Below are 15,616 nucleotides of genomic sequence, written 5' to 3'. Positions count from 1 at the left end.
CCATCCTGTCCCTATCTTGCCCTTGGCTATGGATTCCTACATCACCACAGCAGGAATTATTGACCACCATCCTTCTGCTTAAGACTGACACCTCCCTTCTAAAATGGAGCTGTCATGCCAAGCAGCTTGTGATATGGGTGCACAACTGCTATTTTTTCAGCAGTTTAGCTCCTTGAGGCTACTTCAACCTTTTTTGTATCCTCCCATGTGGTGCTTAGCAAATGTTGAAAGCATGAATTAATGACTATTACAGGTAATACTGTCCTATAAAACAAAGCTATTTCTATCTTTTGGAAAATGGCCCATGAAAACAAAGCTAGGTTCTGGATATAGTCACATTGGTGTAGAATAGATAGCTTGTTCAGCAAGTACTTTGTCAGTTTCTTGCCTCTTTCATATTCATGCTCTACGACAGCATTTCCTAATGTGTGTGCTCCATTGAACTAGTGCTGTGTCAGATGTTGGTAAGTGCAAGGAGGTTTCAACACATGTAGGGGTGGATTTGCCATGAAACTATGAAGTTGAAGCTTCACAACCCCTCACATAGGGAGTCCCTACCAAGGCCCTGCACCTAATCTTATATTCTTTCTCCTAAAAAAAAAAAAAAAAAAAAAAAAAAAAAGGGCGGGGGTCTTTCTAACTTGGGTAAGTTTCAAGTGGCCCCACCCCTGAATACAAGTACAAAACACTGAGCTAAACTATGATAACTGGGCTTTTTTTAAAAAACAAAAAAACCCTAAAACTGCAGAACTTGTCAGAGCCTTTAATATATGAATGTCTGAGAAGAGGGATATAGTACTGTTTCCCAAACTTTTATTTACAGAGTACTTTGTTGGCAAAAGAATCTCATAGTACCCCATCAGTTCTCATAATGAAGCACATATTAAGTACTCTGAATTAGAAAATTAGGGAATTAACTGCCCAGCTGTCTCATAACAGCTCACGTGAGCTGACTGCATCTCTTCTGAAGTTGGTGACATTATGTTGGTTGCTCAATTTGGCTCTGGTGAAAGTATTTATACCATGGAGATCTGCAGACCTGCGCACAGGCAGGATCTGACTTCTAGCTTAGTTTTATCTGCTCTTTGGGCCAGTTATCAGGAGGTGATTCTTGTTCACACTAAGGGCATAAATGAATTTAGACAAGTTTGAACAACATTCACATGAAAGGCTGGCAAGGTGGACTCATTAAAGTACTTCTGGAATACATCCTATTTCCTAGAGTAAAAGTTAGGGTTTTTTTCTCATTGAAAATGAGCTTAAATATTTCAGATACATACTCAACCTTGGAAATCAAAACATTTTGCTACTATAACAAATTACCTTAAACTTACTAGTCTTTTTTTTTTTTAATTGAAAAAAGGTTTTTTGGCCATGCCAGGCAGCTTGTGGGATCTCAGTTCCTCTACCAGGGATTGAACCCAGGTCATGGCAGTGAAAGCCCGGAATCCTAACCACTAGACCACCAGGGAACTTCCTTAAACTTACTAGTTTAAAGCAACACAAATTTATCTTCTTACAGTTCTGGAGGTCAGAAGTCCTAAAAAGAAGGTGTCAACAGGGCTCTTCTCCTTCTGGAGGCTCTGGGGAGATTGCATTTCCTTGCCTTTTCTAGCTTCTAAAGGCCTCTGGCATTCCTTGGCTTGTGGCCCTGTCTCCATCTTCAGAGCCAGCAACATAGCATCTTCCAACCTTGCTCTCTGACCTCTACTTCCGACGTCAGTTCTCCTTCCTTCTGACCTTGACCCTTCTTTTAAGGACCTTGTGATTACATTGGGCCCAATTTGGTAATTCAGGATGATCTCCCCTCAAGGTTCTTAATGATGTCTGCATATACTCTTCTGCCACGTAAGGTAACATATTCACAGGTTCTTGGGATTAGGAGGTGGATATCTTTTGGGGGAGGGGCAGTATTCAACCTATCACAGTTAATAATGTATTATTTGTTCTTTAAAAGATCAGATTCATAAATGCCTTCTAGAATTTCTTCTGGCTGCAGTGGTTTTTTTAAATTTTATTATTTTTGGCTGTGTTGGGTCTTCGTTTCTGTGCGAGGGCTTTCTCTAGTTGCGGCGAGTGGGGGCCACTCTTCATCGCGGTGCGCGGGCCTCTCACTGTCACGGCCTCTCTTGTTGAGGAGCACAGGCTCCAGACGCGCAGGCTCAGTAGTTGTGGCTCACGGGCCCAGTTGCTTCGCGGCATGTGGGATCTTCCCAGACCAGGGCTCGAACCCATGTCCCCTGCATTGGCAGGCAGATTCTCAACCACTGCACCACCAGGGAAGCCCCTGCAGTGGTTTTTTTTTTTGTCCACCCCCTTCCTGCTTAACAGTTTCTAATATAAAACTACAGTTTGTTTTATCATCATTAACAATTTCTTTTGGACAGTGACCTTTATTGGTAAAAGTTCTGCATTCTTTGTTAAAACGTTAAAAAAACTTGGGCAAAAGGAAAATATGTTGGGTTATGAACGAGCTCTTTATTAAACCTGTAAAGGAGGATTTATTTTCTTGTTCAGCAATTTTTATTCCCAGCTACCTCAAAAAAGACCTAATCAAAATCCTCTCAAGTTCCTAAACCTGAAACAAAAAAATTCAGGAGCATCAGGAGGAGAAGAGAGTAGGGTATGAACCCACAACCCTCATTTTTCCTGTTTGCCTTGCTGGTTGGAGAGGCTGGGGATCATTCTGTAGGGTGCCTGTAACATGGGAATCTGGTTTCCAGCAGTTCATTCGTGTGAACAGAATTCACCATTCAGTCAAGAAAGCTTTGAGTGCCTACTGATGTGAGCCTGGGAGGGACCTTCGCAGTTAATGGTGTGGCGGAGCAGGGTGAACCTGCAAAGGAGACTAGGAAGGTGTGGCCAGAGAAGGAGGAGGAAAACTTGGGTGGGGGGCAGTGTTGAGGGGGTGAGTGAGGTTAGGAATCCTAGGTGCTGCTGAGAGGACAGGATGAGGGGGTCTGAGAAATAGCCTTTGTCTTTAATGACATGAGGTCATTGGTTACCTTCGCTGTGTCCATGGAGGTGACAAAGCCCACGTGGACTGAGCCTTCAGATGGCCTGGGCCCTGTGGATGGTGTGGTTCTTGACGATAATGTAAGGGGTAAGTTCCACGAGGGAAGCATAGTAATAGTAGTCTTTATTTTTATTATTCATTTTTTTTGGGCTGAGCTGCACGGCTTGCAGGATCTTAGTTCCCCAACCAGGGATTGAACCTGGGCCCCAGCAGTGAAAGCGCTGAGTCCTAACCACTGGACCGCCAGGGAATTCCCTAAGAGTAGTCTTTAGATTTTTATAAGGCCATTGTCCTGGAGCTTTTGTGATTTACCAGATTTGTGAAGACTATTCCCATAGTCAGGAATGTATCCCATTAAATGCAATAAAGTAGACTTTGAAGATTTTGAATCAATTGATATTTCTGTTTTCTAAAGAACCATCATTTCTTAGTCCTCTTTACTTTGTTTCCATTTCTAACACCAGCATAAGGCTATTAGTGACTAGTTAAGTCAACAGTTCTTGACCCTAGTGTCCTAACTTTCTGCTGTGTCATAATCAATTGTGAGCCGTGTTCAAGTGATTTGCTACTAATTACTTGTTAAGGCACTATACTTCTGGATGACCTACTGGAAAGCAAGGTGATTCCTGGAATAAGATTGTTTCCCCTTGTATGGTTTCTAATATGCATTATTGAGTGGGGTGGAAAGGGTAGAAACAGAACCAGCTCGTGCAGCATTGCCTGTTATCTGCAGTGCATCGGCTGAGAACGGCTGGGCCCTAGTGAGGAACTAAAAAGTACAAAGAAGCACAATGAATGCTTTAACAAAATTACAGTTACATGTATCACGGCCTTACCAGGAGAATGCTCGCTGTCAGCTGTAGTCAAGCACTGAGAGATTCTGGGACAGGAGAGAGAATGGTGGGCTTGGGGAAGCCAGGGGTCAGGGAGGCTTTGCTGGAGGAATTGACCTTTAGGAGTAGAACTGGATGTGTTGAAATGCCCATGGGGCAGGCAGTCCCTGCAAATGAGACAGCTGACCCCAGGCCTCCAGAGCTGTAGTTCTTATCTGTATCTGTGGGTCAGCATCACCTGTGGCTTTCTAAAGTGCTGAGACTTCCACCTTTGGAGGTCTTGATTCTGCATTAGCAGATAATACCCCTCCCCTCAGCCTCTCAAGTGGTTCCAATATATATATATATATATATATATATATATATATATATATATATACATATACACACACACACACACACATATACATATATATATATGATATATGCTAGGGTTGAATCCATGTTACTTTGAGGCTAGTGGAGGATTGAGAGGTGTCACGATTTCATCATTGGACATCTTTAGGAACAAGTACACGTGCACAAGACACAAACACACTCTTACACCCTTAAGTAGCTTTTGTCTGAATATAATCAGGCCTTACATGTATAAAGGTAGCTCTGTAAGAAGTAAACGTTGAAATGCTTAATGTGATGTTCCAGTAGACGACAGTCAAGTGTCTTATTTAGCTCTACAAATTGCAAATGTCATAGTCGTTCTTCATACTCTTGATACTGAGCTCTGAAGGCTTAAACTTCGAATAAGCATTGTGGAATCTTCCAAGAGTGCTTAACTTCTATTTAGCACCTCTGGTATTTCTTGAATTTTTTTTTTTTTAAAACATCTTTATTGGAGTATAATTGCTTTACAATGGTGTGTTAGTTTCTGCTGTATAACAAAGTGAATCAGCTATACATATACATATATCTCCATATCTCCTCCCTCTTGCGTCTCCCTCCCACCCTCCCTGTCCCACCCCTCTAGGTGGTCACAAAGCATGAGCTGATCTCCCTGTGCTATGCGACTGCTTCCCACTATCTATTTTACGTTTGGTAGGGTATATATGTCCATGCCACTCTCTCACTTCGTCTCAGCTTACCCTCCCCCCTCCCCATGTCCTCAAGTCCATTCTCTACTTCTGTGGCTTTATTCCTGTCCTGTCCCTAGGTTCTTCAGAACCATGTTTTTGTTTTTTGTTTTTTTTTTGATTCCATGTATATGTGTTAGCATATGGCATTTGTTTTTGTCTTTCTGACTTACTTCACTCTTTATGACAGACTCTAGGTCCATCCACCTCACTACAAATAACTATTTTGTTTCTTTTTATGGCTGAGTAACATTCCATTCTATACATGTGCCACGTCTTCTTTATCCATTCATCTGTCCATGGACACTTAGGTTGCTTCCATGTCCTGGTTATTGTAAACAGTGCTGTAATGAACAGTGTGGTACATGACTCTTTTTGAATTATGGTTTTCTCAGGGTATATGCCCAGTAGTGGGATTGCTGGGTCATATGGTAGTTCTGTTTTTAGTTTTTTAAGGAACCTCCATACTGTTCTCCATAGTGGCTGTATCAATTTACATTCCCACCAACAGTGCAAGAGGGTTCCCTTTTCTCCACACCCTCTCCAGCATGTATTGTTTGTAGATTTTTTGATGATGGCCATTCTGACTGGTGTGAGAGAATACCTCATTGTAGTTTTTTTTTTTTTTATAAAGTTGTCTTTTGCTATTTTTTTTATTTTTAATTTTTATTTATTTATTTATTTATTTATTTATTTATTTATGGCTGTGTTGGGTCTTCGTTTCTGTGCGAGGGCTTTCTCTAGTTGCGGCGAGTGGGGGCCCCTCTTCATCGTGGTACTCAGGCCTCTCACTATCGTGGCCTCTCTTGTTGCGGAGCACAGGCTCCAGACGCGCAGGCTCAGTAGTTGTGGCTCACGGGCCTAGTTGCTCCGCGGCATGTGGGATCTTCCCAGACCAGGGCTCGAACCCGTGTCCCCTTCATTGGCAGGCAGATTCTCAACCACTGTGCCACCAGGGAAGCTCCCTCATTGTAGTTTTGATTTGCATTTCTCTAATGATTAGTGACGTTGAGCATCCTTTCATGTGTTTGTTGGTAATCTGTATGTCTTCTTTGGAGAAATGTCTATTTAGTTCTTCCCATTTTTGGATTGGGCTGTTTGGTTTTTTGATATTGAACTGCATGTGCTGTTTGTATATTTTGGAGATTAATCCTTTGTCAGTTGCTTCATTTGCAAATATTTTCTCCCATTCTGAGTGTTGTCTTTTCATTTTGTTTATGGTTTCCTTTGCTGTGCAAAAGCTTTTAAGTTTCATTATGACCCATTTGTTTATTTTTGTTTTTATTTCCATTTCTCTAGGAGGTGGGTCAAAAAGGATCTTGCTGCGATTTATGTCATAGAGTGTTCTGCCTATGTTTTCCTCTAAGAGTTTGATAGTGTCTGGCCTTACATTTAGGCCTTTAATCCATTTTGAGTTTATTTTTGTGTATGGTGTTAGGGAGTGTTCTAATTTCATTCCTTTACATGTAGCTGTCCAGTTTTCCCATCACCACTTATTGAAGAGGCTGTCTTTTCTCCATTGTAATATTCTGGCCTCCTTTATAAAAAATACGGTGACCATATGTGCGTGGGTTTATCTCTGGGCTTTCTATCCTGTTCCACTGATCTGTATTTCTGTTTCTGTGCCAGTACCGTACTGTCTTGATCACTGTAGCTTTGTAGTACACTGTGAAGTCGGGGAGCCTGAGTCCTCCAACTCTGTTTTTCTTAAGATTGCTTTGGCTATTTGGGGTCTTTTGTGTTTCCATACAAATTGTGAAATTTTTTGTTCTAGTTCTGTGAAAAATGCAATTGGCAGTTTGATAGGGATTGCATTGAATCTGTAGATTGCTTTGGGTAGTATAGTCATTTTCACAATGTTCATTCTTCCAATCCAAGAACATGGTATATCTCCCCATCTGTTTGTATCATCTTTAATTTCTTTCATCAGTGTCTTATAGTTTGCTGCATACAGGTCTTTTGTCTCCTTAGGTAGGTTTATTCCTAGGTATTTTATTCTTTTTGTTGCATTGGTAAATGGAAGTGTTTCCTTAATTTCTCTTTCAGGTTTTTCATCATTAGTGTATAGAATGCAAGAAATTTCTGTGCATTAATTTTGTATCCTGCAACCTTACCAAATTCATTGATTAGTTCTAGTAGTTTTCTGGTGGCATCTTTAGGATTTTCTGTGTGTAGTATCATGTCATCTGCAAACAGTGACAGTTTTACTTCTTCTTTTCCAATTTGTATTCCTTTTATTTATTTTTCTTCTCTGCTTGCTGTGGCTAAAACTTCCAAAACTGTGTTGAATAATAGTGGTGAGAGTGGGCAACCTTGTCTTGTTCCTGGTCTTAGTGGAAATGGTTTCAGTTTTTCACCATTGAGAACGATGTTGGCTGTGGGCTTGTCATATATGGCCTTTATTATGTTGAGGTAAATGTTTGCTCTATGCTTACTTTCTGGAGGGTTTTTATCATAAATGGTATTGAATTTTGTCAAAAGCTTTTTCTGCACCTATTGAGATGATCATATGGTTTTTCTCCTTCAATTTGTTAATTTGGTGTTTCACATTTATTGATTTGCATATATTGAAGAATCCTTGCATTCCTGAGAAACCCCACTTGATCATGGTGTATGATCCTTTCAATATGCTGCTGGATTCTGTTTGCTAGTATTTTGTTGAGGATTTTTGCATCTATATTCATCAGTGATATTGGTCTGTAGTTTTCTTTCTTTGTGACATCTTTGTCTGGTTTTGGTATCAGGGTGATGGTGGCCTCGTAGAATGAGTTTGGGGGTGTCCCTCCCTCTGCTATATTTTGGAAGAGTTTGAGAAGGATGGGTGTTAGCTCTTCGCTAAATGTTTGATAGAATTCGCTTGTGAATCCATCTGGTCCTGGGTTTTTGTTTGTTGGAAGATTTTTAATCACAGTTTCAATTTCAACATTTGTGATTGGTCTGTTTATATTTTCTATTTCTTCCTGGTTCAGTCTTGGCAGGTTGTGCATTTCTAAGAATTTGTCTATTTCTTCCAGGTTGTCCATTTTATCGGCATAGAGTTGCTTGTAGTAATCTCTCATGATCCTTTGTATTTCTGCAGTGTCAGTTGTTACCTCTCCTTTTTCATTTCTAATTCTGTTGATTTGAGTCTTCTTTCTTTTTTTTCTTGATGAGTCTGGCTAATGGTTTATCAATTTTGTTTATCTTCTCAAAGAACCAGCTTTTAGTTTTATTGATCTTTGCTATCGTTTCCTTCATTTCTTTTCATTTATTTCTGATCTGATCTTTATGATTTCTTTCCTTCTGCTAAGTTTGGGGGTTTTTTTTGTTCTTTCTCTAATTGCTTTAGGTGTAAGGTTAGGTTGTTTATTTGAGATTTTTCTTATTTCTTGAGGTAGGATTGTATTGCTATAAACTTCCCTCTTAGAACTGCTTTTGCTGTATCCCATAGGTTTTGGGTCGTCGTGTTTTCATTGTCATTTGTTTCTAGGTATTTTTTGATTTCCTCTTTGATTTCTTCAGTGATCTCTTGGTTATTTAGTAGCGTATTGTTTAGCCTCCATATGTTTGTATTTTTTGCAGATTTTTTCCTGTAATTGAATGTAGTCTCATAACGTTGTGGCTGGAAAAGATACTTGATATGATTTCAATTTTCTTAAATTTACCAAGGCATGATTTGTGTCCCAAGATATGATCTATCGTGAAGAATGTTCCATGAGCACTTGAGAAGAAAGTATATTCTATTGTTGTTGGGTGTAATGTCCTATAAATATCAATGAAGTCCATCTTGTTTAATGTGTCATTTAAAGTTTGTGTTTCCTTATTTACTTTCATTTTGGATGATCTGTCCATTGGTGAAAGTGGGGTGTTAAAGTCCCTTACTATTATTGTGTTACTGTCGATTTCCCCTTTTATGGCTTTTAGCATTTGCCTTATGTATTGAGGTGCTCCTATGTTGGGTGCATAAATATCTACAATTGTCATATCTTCTTCTTGGATTGATCCCTTGATCATTATGTAGTGTCCTTCTTTGTCTCTTGTAACAGTCTTTATTTTAAAGTCTATTTTGTCTGATATGAGAATTGTTACTCCAGCTTTCTTTTGATTTCCATTTGCATGGAATATCTTTTTCCATCCCTTCACTTTCAGTCTGTATGTGTCCCTGGGTCTGAAGTGGGTCTCTTATGGACAGCATATGTATGGGTCTTGTTTTTGTATCCATTCAGCCAGTCTGCGTCTTTTGGTTGGAGCATTTAATCCATTTACCTTTAAGGTAACTATTGATATGTATGTTCCTATTACCATTTTCTTAATTGTGTTGGGTTTGTTATTTTAGGTCTTTTCCTTCTGTTGTGTTTCCTGCGTAGAGAAGTTCCTTTAGCATTTGTTGTAAAGCTGGTTTGGTGGTGCTGAATTCTCTTAACTTTTGCTTGTCTGTAAAGTTTTAATTTCTCCATCCAATCTGAATGAGATCCTTGCTGGGTAGAGTAATCTTGGTTGTAGGTTTTTGCCTTTCATCACTTTAAATATGTCCTGCCAGTCCCTTCTGGCTTGCAGAGTTCCTGCTGAAAGATCAGCTGTTAACCTTATGGGGGTTCTCTTGTATGTTATTTGTTGCTTTTCCCTTGCTGCTTTTAATATTTTTTTCTTTGTATTTAATTTTTGACAGTTTGATTAATATGGCTTGTTTCTCCTTGGATTTATACTGTATGGGACTCTCTGCACTTCCTGGACTTGATTGGCTATTTCCTTTCCCATATTAGGGAAGTTTTCAACTATAATCTCTTCAGATATTTTCTCAGTCCCTTTCTTTCTCTCTTCTTCTTCTGGGACCCCTATAATTCAAATGTTGGTGCGTTTACTGTTGTCTCAGAGGTCTCTGGGACTGTCCTCAATTCTTTTCATTCTTTCTTCTTTATTCTGCTCTGCAGTAGTTATTTCCACTGTTTTATCTTCCAGGTCACTTATCCTTTCTTCTGCCTCCGTTATCCTGCTATTGATTCCTTCTAGAGAATTTTTAATTTCATTTATTATGTTGTCCATCATTGTTTGTTTGCTCTTTAGTTCTTCTAGGTCCTTGTTAAACGTTTCTTGTATTTTCTCCATTCTATTTCCAAGATTTTGGATCATCTTTACTATCATTACTCTGAATTCTTTTTCAGGTAGACTGCCTATTTCCTCTTCATTTGTTTCATCTGGTGGGTTTTTACCTTGCTCCCTCATGTGCTGTGTGTTTCTCTGTCTTCTCATTTTGCTTAACTTACTGTGTTTGAGGTCTCCTTTTCACAGGCTGCAGGTTCATAGTTCCCATTGTTTTTGGTGTCTGCCCCCTGTGGGTAAGGTTGTTTTAGTGGGTTGTGTAAGCTTCCTGGTGGAGGGAACTGGTGCCTGTGTTCTGGTGGATGAGGCTGGATCTCGTCTTTCTGGTGGGCAGGACCGCATCTGGTGGTGTGTTTGGGGTGTCTGTGAACTTAGTATGATTTTAGGCAGCCTCTCTGCTAATGGGTGGAGTTGTGTTCCTCTCTTGCTAGTTGTTTGGCATGGGGTGTCCAGCACTGGAACTTGTTGAGTGAGCTGGGTCTTAGCATTGAGACGGAGATCTCTGGGTGAGCTCTCGCCAATTGATATTACGTGGGTCCAGGAGGTCTCTGGTGGACCAATGTCCTGAACTCGGCTCTCCCACCTCAGAGGCTCAGGCCTGACACCCGGCCGGAGTACTAAGACCCTGTCAGCCACGCAGCTTCAAGGAAGGACTTGTCTCAGCTTCTGGGAGTGCTATCTGCGATAGCCTCAAGCTGTCACCTCCTTCAGAGTCCTCCTCAGCTGTACAGAGCCTCTCGGATTTTGTTTGCTTTAGTTCTTCTATACTTGGTATGTTTGTGTCATGCATCCTGGGGTATTTATATCACTGGAATACCCTTTATTCATTTACCTGCTGGAAAACCAGCTGGATCCTGGAAGGTTAAGGCTTCTTGAAATTACAGAAGGTAGACTAGCTAAGGAGTTGGAAGACCTGGGTTCTTGTCATGGTTCTTTGATTAACTTTTTATGACTTTGGACAATCCTTTTTAAATCTGTGGGCTTTAGTATACATATACATATATAAGTGGAACCTCGATTTGAGGTTTTAAAAATTGTGTATTCTATGACACATGTGGTTTATAACATCAGATGTAACACTTTAAAGAATTTCTTGAGGGTATCTCTACTATACAGGGGGTGGACTGGGGGCTGCTGGAAATTCAAGACATGTAAGACATGATCCTAGCTCAAATGAACGTTCTATTTAAGATAATACCCAAACGCATACAGAGCTAAGTAACAAAAGATTAAATAACCATTCAAGTCAGTTAAATAGCAAACTATAAGATGTGATGTAATTAGTTACTGGAGGAATGGGATAGCTCAGCATTTCCCAACATCTTCTTAGATCTTCAGTTTTGCAAGATGGTAATAGGTTTTCCTCGACAAATAGGTTCCTAGGTCAGTTGCATTTAGAATAGGTCAAATAAAATTAAACAGTTTATTAAAGACCTCAGAATCATAATCTCCATAATGAATACACATCTGCATAATCTTTGGTTTCCCAGACTTTATTGTCCAAGAAGCCCTTCATTTTCTTTGAAGATTATGGACTATTCACTAATGGAATGGAATGCAATCTGGGAAGTTGTATTAACGATGTACATTAGGAGTTTAAAGTGGGCAGAGGTGGCTTCAAGCTGGATGGCCAGGGAAATACATGGAAAAAGCCTATGGTTGAGTTGTCAAGCCAAGTGACTGGAAGGACAAAGGACCCCTAACCCTTTCTTCAAAGTCTCTCAGGCTTAGTCGTCCTTCTTGGAAGTGCTCCTTTGACAGAATTAACTCCTCTCAAGTTCCAAATCCCCTGAGGGTATTGGGGGAAACTCACTTCCTACCACCCCTCACTCCAGTGCCTTTCTATTTTTGTTCCAGTTATATCCAATAGCAACAAGCTGATTTCCAGCTTCATACTTTGCCAATGTGCTATTGTGAGGGACTCCTGGCACCAAAATAGAGCTTGGCTACTGCTTATCCACAGTGAGCCAGGATTGAACTGAGGCTGGCCCAGGGACTGGCTGTACTGAGTCACCCGGGGCTGCCCCTCCCCAGGGCTACTGATGTAGAATCCTCCAGAGGGGCCCAGGAATCTGTACTTTTAGCCTGCCCCAAGGCCATGGATTTAGGAGTTGAACTTGGGCGCCTATCTCTGGTTGGGCCCACTGAGCCTATATATTCACCTTACATTAGATTCTATTAGACCCTTTGGGTCCAGAGATGCCCTGGGGAGGGCTTGGGAGACCCCAGTGCTATAGACTATAGGCTCACAGCAGTGAAGAACAACAGAGTTCCTAGTTGTTAAAGCCCTAATTCCATGTAGCTTCCCTCAAACAAGTACATCCCAAGTCTTGATAGAATTAGGTAGCAGTTATTGAATTGAGTCACTCATTTGCAAATGTAGTTACAGGAATGCATGATCATATTAGAGCGATCCAGGGAGGGAAGAATGAGACTTGCAGTGGGCAGGCTGGGAGGGGCCTCTCCTCTTCATTTGGTTTATTCTGTTGTGTGTCTGCTCTTCCCTCTAGTGCCTTCTCTGTCATGAGTTTCTTGCCTAAAACCTATGAGGAATTATTCGTTACAATGAGATGAGAGGTTGACCACTTCTGATTAAAGGCTAAAACACTTGAAATCCATTGGAGGAAAAGACATTTATGTTTCAATCATATGGTGCAGCTTATTTTTAATCACAGATTTTTTTTTAATTTTTTTTTTTTTTTTTAAGGGCAGCAGACTCTGTAACTGAGATACAAAATATTAGAAATAAGCTTTGGTTGTTAGGAGTAATAATTCAACGAGGAGTCTCTAGACTCACCAATCTGTTATTCCAAATATGAAACAAGAAAGTACTTTAAAAGCCCAATACCAGAACCCAAGTTCTGACCTAATTTGAAATGTTAACATGCAACTTATCCTATTAACAGACGACTAAGATGGAGCATTCTCTTCCGGTTTCTTCTCCTTTATTTGTCTAGGGGGCTTCTTTCTCTCTCCAGGGAGAGAGGGTATTATTGGCATAATTTTACAGGGCAACTGGCTGCTGCTTTTTGCATCCCTTGGTGTGGTGTCTCAGCTTTGCAGTTTTAGGGGGGAACTGGCTTTTGATGTGTAGCAAAAATAACCAATTTTAATATAAAATACTGAATGCTGGGTATTAAATTCTTTGACAGTAGGAAAAATAGTGTGTCACTGAGCATTGGTTTTCAAGGCCTGAAATAAAGTGGCTTAACTTGCCAAGAGAAGCTTTAGAGATAGATCAGCTCTTAAAGGAGGCAGGCCACATGGATGGTTATAAGTGGAGGTGCCTGGTACTGTAGTTTCTTATGAAGGGGTCTGTGGAAGTCTTGTGCGCAGCTGGAATCCTTTGCTTCTGAAGGATGGTCTGTGCCAGACTTTGGTCCTGATGCTGGCATCTTCCTTTTCACTCGTCCCTCCCCTTCCAGGAGCTGAGGTAGATGCTTGAATAGCAGGTGAGCTGGCAGAAAATAGGGGAGTTTAGAAATCACAGTTACTGCTGTATCAGGACCAGTCCCAGTTCCCTTCAAAAAACAAAGAGAAAAAGAACCTCTGTCACGGTTATGCATAGTAAGGACAAGAGAAAGTTGGGAGGTGGCTGGGTTTCCAGGCTTAATATTCATAGTCAAAGGATGATTGTTGGTCTATATTTTCTGACTTAATCACTACTCCCCTCCCCCCTCCCCCCCACCCCCCCTCATTTCCTTCTTGCTGTTTCTTCCCTGTCCTGGTTGTAAAAAGGATTTGGATTCCCTGTCAAGTTCTCCCACATAGTTAATTGTGTGTTACGGCTCCAGTGCTGCTCAAGTGGCCCCAGTTGCATCTGTAGCTGGACCCCAACTCACCTGTCTAATGTTATTTTCTACCGTCTCCTGCAGAATCTCTGCTCTGGCCAGGCAGCTTCCCAGCAGACCTCTCAGGGTGTCTTTGGAGCCCTCACCCTTCAGCTCTGAATCCGAAAAGACCCCTGGCCTGGAACCCTCTTCTCCCAACTAACCACTCTCTTCCCTTCGAATCCAGATCCTACTCTCAGATGGCGAGGAGACAGGAAACTGGCATCGCTCAGGGGCGCTGGAATATTATGAGCACAGCTGAGTTAGCAGGCAAATTCAGAAGTTGATGGTATCTCAAAATCACCATCTTTATAGAAGAAAGACTTATTATTCCTTAGTTAACTTGGGAACAAGTTCAATATGTATATAAATATTCAACTTACACCCCCAGGATATGAAGTTGGGTGTTCAGCTTTTTTTTTTTCCCACCTAACATTATATTGTGAGCATTCTCATGTATCAGTATATAGTCCTCCTAACATTTATTTTTTAAAGCTCAGATCTTGCCTCTGTGTTTTGTGTGTGGTCTGAGGATTCCCTTCCTTTGGAATTGCCTGGGGTACTTGCCAAACCTGGTGATCCCTGGGCCCTGCAGTAGGTGGAGAGTGGAATCGGGATGGGGTGGGGTAGAGCGGGAATCCCTGGTGTGATTCCGAGGCTCAGGTAGGTAAGGGAACCCCTGCTTCAAACCCACCCGTGTGTGCCTCCGTCTTCCCCGGGGTCTGGTGTGCGGTGTGAGGGGTCAGTGTGGCTGCTTAGCCATCTGGCCAGGTCAGGGTCAGATGGGGCGAGTAAGAGCTGAGGAGAATCCGGGTTCCTGGGGGGAGAAGTCTACACAGCCCTGATGACCAGGCCAGGGACTGAGCAGGGCTGAGCGAGGGTCACTGCTGTCTCCAGCCAACCTTTGGACCCTTTCATAGGTTTGTGGGCTTCAAGAATACTTTCTCACCCTTGACTCTGTCTGGGTTTTACTTTTTAACTGTACATGTCAGAGCCATTTCTGAAGTCCCCGAATCTCTTTGTCTAACCTCTCCAAGGCAGGTGACCTGCAACTTTACACCAGGTGGTTGTTTGAAGTGACTGCTGGTCTGGAGCCTCCAGAGTCGAGATGCATGCGTGTGTGACATCACTGTGTGAGCGGATGGGAAAGAACCCTTTCTTAAAGGAATCAAACTTGGTTTTTCTCCCTTCATTGGCCTTCACGCATTGTTTGGCTTTTTCATTCGCCTGAAGGTGAGTTCAGGGCCCCGGGACTGGTTGCTCTCTCAGAAAAGAGAAGTGTTCCAACTGCAGAGATGGTGTGAGGCCTAAATCCCCTGCTTCCCCCAGCCCGGAGGCCTCCCTGATGCCCGTGGAGATGAGCTTTCTTGACTCTCTTGAGTTCTGTTCCTGGAAGGTTTCTAAAGCCTGTTGAAGGCCGAGTGTAGGACGATGACAAGGCCCGTAGAACACAGAGGGAGAAGGACAAGTCTGCGGGGACTTGGGAGGCCTGGGTGGACGGGACCAGATGGGTGTAAGGACCAGCATCCCCCCCGGTCTTGATTTTCATCCGTGTCTGGCTGATGGGATTTCCTCGTACACTGTGAGATTCTTAGCAGCGAATACCTATTCCATGAAGTTAGAGATGAATTAGACATAAAGGAGGGAAAAACCTAGCTAAACTGGAAACAAGGAGAAAATTGGCTAGTTAAAAAAAAAAAAAAAAAAAAGTTGTAAAATATACATAACATTTAAATGTACAGTTCAGCGGCAGCAAGTACATTCACGTAGTCACACAACCATCGCCGCTAT

The 15,616-nt window shown here is 41.6% G+C and overlaps 1 protein-coding gene across 7 annotated transcripts in view; it reads left to right on the top strand.

The window, feature by feature from the left end:
• TLN2 (talin 2) overlaps positions 1-15,616 on the top strand; it is a 446,766-nt gene that overhangs the window by 46,692 nt on the left and 384,458 nt on the right. The window contains exon 1 of one of the 7 annotated variants that reach the window (XM_057543405.1): positions 14,953-15,058. The exons of the other annotated variants lie outside the window; for them this stretch is intronic. The gene's annotated coding sequence lies outside the window, so the exon portion shown is untranslated. Of the gene's footprint in view, positions 1-14,952; positions 15,059-15,616 lie in introns of those variants that run through there. 7 annotated transcript variants of the gene reach the window in all.

This window comes from Balaenoptera acutorostrata, chromosome 3, assembly GCF_949987535.1.
Source record: "Balaenoptera acutorostrata chromosome 3, mBalAcu1.1, whole genome shotgun sequence".
NCBI classification, from domain to species: Eukaryota; Metazoa; Chordata; class Mammalia; order Artiodactyla; family Balaenopteridae; genus Balaenoptera; species Balaenoptera acutorostrata.
Note: the sequence above shows the minus strand (reverse complement) of the source record. Positions and strands in the feature narration are given on the sequence as shown.